Here is a 6000-nt window from a genome sequence, read left to right on the forward strand (position 1 = left end):
TACACCTATTGGGATATCTTCTAGACATTTGTATTTACATTCATGTTTGTTTAGATGTGTCTACTTCCTTCCATTTTTCTTTATAGTAGAGGAAACACCACTGAGATAGATCAACGGCCAGGGCTTAAAGACAAATAATGGGGAGGCCCAAGAATTCACTATCTCACCATGATATAATAGAGATCACCCTACACCTGTCACCCCTGCCAAGGCACAGGGAGCTTAGTGGAAAATTGGCAGAAAGATTGTAAGGGTGGAGGAAAGGGCTGGAATGTGTACCAAACAGCCTGTTACCTCTGAGGGACAGGCCCTGCTGAGGAGAATTGACTGCGAAGTGCTATCCAAGGAAGGAGGGGTTTTCTGCACCATCTTGTAAGAGAGCCACGAGCTGCCAGGATAGTGCAGCTGTGGCCATGGAAAAGGCACGGCAGTGTGAGAGGGGGCATTTACTGACCTGGGGTGAGACTACAGGCCTGAGATACCTGGGTGAAACTTAATGGAGACTGTGGGCAGGCTCAGAAGTGATCTGGAACAAAGTTGTGGCCCCAGGCAGAGCTGGGTGCTGGGTACCAGGCGTTAGTCTCTGTAAGTTTCTCCACCCTGCCCCCCAAGAAATAAACTACAATTAGTTCACATAGAAATACATTATATGGTTTGTCTTATACATCAAGAGACACCGAGAGAACTCCAGTGATAGAGCTATAAATACATGTGTCCACAACCATGACCAAGTTTAATTGTATATTACAATGCTTCTTTATATTGAACATTTGGACATATGTCCCCGATAATGTAGACCTTATAAGTCCTTAATGTACATGATGACCAATACAACTAACAATTACATAATATCACTTGTACATAATTTCCCCCTGTAACGAGAAAGGCTTATTTATTTTTTGTTAATTCTTTGAGAATTTCATATATCTATACAATGTATTTTAATCATATTCACTCGTACATTGAAATAAGTAAACATAAAAGTTAGCTGTATATCTTTCACCATTGTAAAACGCAATTATGAAAGATACAGCTTACTTTTTTCTAACAGTGAAGAAAACCAGAACTGCCATAGATGGAGGAACTTGTAATGCAATGAGGTGTTCTTAATATCATAGCTATTAATAGCATTGTTACCACAGCCTCTTAAAGAAACAGTCTGAGGATTGTCTTCTCCATCACTGAAGAAGGAAAACAGGCTCACTATAATTGACCATGGAGACAATATCAAATAATGTAATAGATATCACTAGAGTAACTGGGGGTTTGTGAGTTACATTGACACCTAATTAATTTTTTTATGTATATTTTCTCTAATTTTAAGAATCAAAAACAGTTATTACACAATAAGGAAGGTTGGTGGTATCTGTGTGTATCAGTGTCTGTGTGACACAGGACATTGTGTGTCAATGTCAACCTTGATCAGTGACATTCAAAGCAAACATGAATCTAGTTAATAATTTCTTCATCGATTTTGACATAGAGGGTCAGAAAAGTTTGCTTTATTAATCTTCAGTGTTTCAGTGACAAACTCTTAGTGATCCCACTATCTATAAAAACAAACAGTAAAATGCTGCTTAACTCATGTTGCTCTAAGTTCATAAAGAATTATGTACTTTTTTGGATAAAATATCAGTGTCTTTTCTGTGTGTGTGTGTGTGTGTGTGTGTGTGTGTGTGTTTGAGACAGGGTATCCCTGTAGCTCCAGCTGTCCTGGAACTTACTATGTAAACCAGGTTGGCCTCAAACTGACAAGGGTGTGCCTGCTTCTGCCTCTCAAGAGCAGTAGTTTTTTTTAAGAATAGCAATTTATGCCTGGAAAAATAGTTGCCCTGTTTAATACATTTTTTTTGAGGAAGTTACACTTTTAATAGATTATTCCTTTCATAGAGTACAGGAATCATCTATCACTCAAGAAGAGGACATCTTTGAGGTCAACTACACTTCATTTTACTTTGCTTTATAATAAATGAGCTATTGCTGATATACGTTCACCAATCATTTAGTAACTTTATCAAAGATGATTTTACTATGGTATAAATCTTTTCCTGACACATTTCAATAATTGGTATTCATTACACAAACTGCTGAGTTTTTAATGCACTTGCTTTACCCTATCTGATCCTTCTTTACTCTGATATCTCATCATCTTTCTCTTCCCAAATACTCCGTCTATTCTGTCTATCACACACACACACACACACACACACACACACACACAAACACACAGTATAACAAATCAGACAAATGCATATACGTATATAAAATCTGTGTTCCACATATGAAGGAAGATATGATATTTGTCTGAGTCTAGAAGTTTTCATTTTACCTGATGATTTCTAGCTCCATCCATCATCCTGCTAATGACAATATGTCATTTCTGTTTATGGTAAAATTGAACCAAATTGTGTATATGTATAATATTTTATTTATTCAATCAAATGTTGATGAACATCCTAAACTCATTTTATAACTTAGCCTTTGTGAATAGTTTTGTAGCAGACACAGATGAGCGAGTGTCTCTGAAGCATCCTCATTTTGATTATTTTGGTGTATTCCCAGGAATGTTTGGGTGGACCATATGATAATTCTACACTCACTTTTCACAAGAATCTCTACACTAATTTCTAAAATGGATACATATCTTTCAACTCCCACCATCAAGGCATAAATGTTTAATTTATACTTTTCTGATAGCCTTTATGATTGGAATGAGGTGAAATCTCAATGTAGATTTTGATTTGCATTTATGTGATGGTTAAGGATGTTGAATATATTTCTATATATGATTGAGGTTTATATTTTTAGTTTTTTAAGGATCCTAGATATTAATTGTTTTCTCTTCAATACTCCAAAACTTTTCATTCATCTCTGAACGTTTTCCATGAATTTTACATTTATAATAGATTCTAGTTACAGATCTTAATATTTGGAAGTCAATAAATGAAATAAATTATATCAATGGACTTAAAGACAGAAAGAACATGATAATCTTAATAGATGCAGAAAAATTTTAATAAAATCTAACATACCTTCATGATAAGAGTCCTAGGGGGAATTGGATTGGAGGGAACATATCTTAACATCATTGAATCTGTATAAAATAAACCCACATCCAGTATCACTCTAAGCGATTGAGAAAAACTTGAAATACATACATTAAAATCAGAAATCAGACAAGGCTGTCCATTATCTCCACTTCTTTGTAATATAGTTCTTGAAACCCTAGATAGAGCAGTAAGACAAGAGAAGGAAATAAAAAAGGGTTATTAATTGGAAAAGAAGTCAAGTTACTCCTATTTGCTTGTGATTTAGTATACATAAGAGATCCCAAAACTTCCACAAGAAAAGATCCAGATATGAGCAAAACTTTAGTAAAAGTGGCAGGATACAAAATTAATTTTTAAAAATAACCAGTATTTTTATATACAAATAACAAATATTCAAAGAAATAGGTCATAGAAATACTCAGGGTCACAATACCCTAAAAAAATTAAGTGTCTAGGAAGATACATAACTGAAGATATTAATTCTTTTTGTAATGAAAACTTTTAATTTGTTGAAAAAAAGATCGAGGAAGACACTAGAAGGTGGAAAGACATCCCACGTTCATGGAGAAGTCAGAATTGCTAATATCAAAAAAAAACCAAAAACCAACAACAAATGCTTGATGGGTGGGTGGAAAGGGGAACTCTCATTCATCACTGGTTGTATTAGAGACTGGTGCAGTCACTGTGGAAATCAGTATTCAGAACTCTTTAAAAAACTAAAAACAGATCTAGTATATGACCCAGTTACTTGCATATACAACTCCTTTGCATCTACCCAACAGACTCAATATTAAATTATTACCAGTAATTGGTAAAATTCACATAGTTTATTAAAATGATAACCACAATGGTTAAATCATTTTCCCCATATACCAGGTAAAAAGAATGGCAGTGGCACCAGAAAATTAAAACAAATGATAATATTCATTATCAGGAGAATTCTCTGTGAAAACAAATCACTGCAAAAATAAACAAAACACAAATAAACAGCATAAGCTTACTAATGAATTGAAGAATTAAAGATACCAATTCTTTCTAACTACATACCAATTTTATTTTATTTATATTTTTATATTTTTAGATACTAAAATTATAATAAAAATTATGGAAGAATCTAACGATATTGACAATAAGTTGTAACATTCACATGGAAATATCACCTAAACTTTTCCAAAACAATATTTAGAATGTATAAAACAGTTGGAAGATTTGCACTACCACATACCATGCCTCACACATGACCTAGAATAAAGTCCACTAATGAGGTAGTCATTACCTCATGTAAATGAGGTACATTTACATGTCTCACATCTTGCATTCATAGCAAATTGGAAAATAACTGTGAAAGTTGGAACATCAAGAACTCAGAGGTCCTCTCTGAAGCCTCTTATTCTCTTCACTCCTGTATTAAACTGGGGGAAAGAGTGGTGGGAGATGCAGATGTGGGAGGGAATCCAAATACTATTAGATGATATTGCATGAGGATCACTAAAACTCCATTAAAAAAAATCTTACCTTGGGGATGAGGAAGTTCTTGAATTTAGCATCACTTCATGGGGTAGGCTGGTAGGGGAAAGGTCAATATATCTCTGGACCTCATACACCATGACATATATGTGTGTCATGCTGTTCCTGTCCTGTATGCAGGAGCTCCAATGTCTGTAATCAAAACACACATTGGGGAAAAATGTGTGAAAATTTAAGAAAAACCATCATATATACACCCCAGGGCACACATGTGAGCACACAGACTGCTTAATTCACATCTTCACGAACAGAATCATAACTAACCTGGCTCCAGAGGATGGATCTACACTTAAGGTCATTTGGGGACACAAATTAGACTCCAGTGGCCCTTAATGTCCTCTATAGACCATATCAAATTGGGCATGAGGGTGTGGTAAGAAGACATGAGGTTAGAGGAGGGAAATTTAAATACAATAAAAATATACTGCATAAAAATTGCAAAAATGCAGTAAAAAGTATAAGAAACAAGGAAAAATATCCGATTTTAAAATGGAGCATATATGACTATTTTCTCCTGAGAAGGTTTACATATGGCCAATGAACATATGAAAGAGTGCTCTATGTCATAGATCATCAGAACATGAGTGTGCCTGAGAATATGAAGAAATTGAAAACTTCAAATCTTATTGATGGGAATGTAAAATTAAAAATTAAATAAACATCTTTCATAGCAACTGTAGTCTACTATAGGTAATAATAACAAAGGAGGTTGAGATGGGGAGGGGTATGAGAGGGTAGGACAGCAAAGTAGATGACGAGAAAGATAATGAACACTAATAATATTTGAAAAAAGGAGGACCTAGTTTAAAAACTTCCTATATACATATATGTCATATAAGAGAGCTTAATTGGGATTGCACAACAGAGGAGGTAATCTCCTCCCAGAAGCCATAGGTTGATACTGATGGGAAGCTTCCTTCCTGCTGGCTAGCTTTCAAAGAACCAGAGAGCACTATGTAGGCTGCCAGGGGGAAAAGTTCATTACTATTCTTACCTGAATATGGAACTTGTGAGCCACAATAATGACTGGTATTGCAAGAAATGCCCATGAGACCAATAGTGTCATGAAAGGTAGCAGGGTAGCAACTGCCTTCTTTTCAGACTTAAGGCACTCTCTGCAGGAGAAAACACATTCCTGGTGCCGTGTGCATGTTTGGCAGGTTCACAGGCTGTACTGGTGAACATACTACAAAAATTCTGCTAAATGAACATAGTGATAAACTGCCCTCCAACTTCATATATCTCAACAGATAGATTAATGCAGCTCTCTGATCTTATTGGGAAATTTTTTTTTCTTTATTTCTTCTGTTTTTTTTAATTTATTTTTTATTTGTTTGTTTCTGTAAAGTAGACAGCAGTTAAAGTAGAAACTCAAACCTCATCAAGGTGCAGAAAATAAATATGTGGAATGCTCAGCTGCACA

This window comes from Nannospalax galili, unplaced genomic scaffold (assembly GCF_000622305.1).
Source record: "Nannospalax galili isolate Female #2095 unplaced genomic scaffold, S.galili_v1.0 scaffold1415, whole genome shotgun sequence".
Lineage (NCBI taxonomy): Eukaryota > Metazoa > Chordata > Mammalia > Rodentia > Spalacidae > Nannospalax > Nannospalax galili.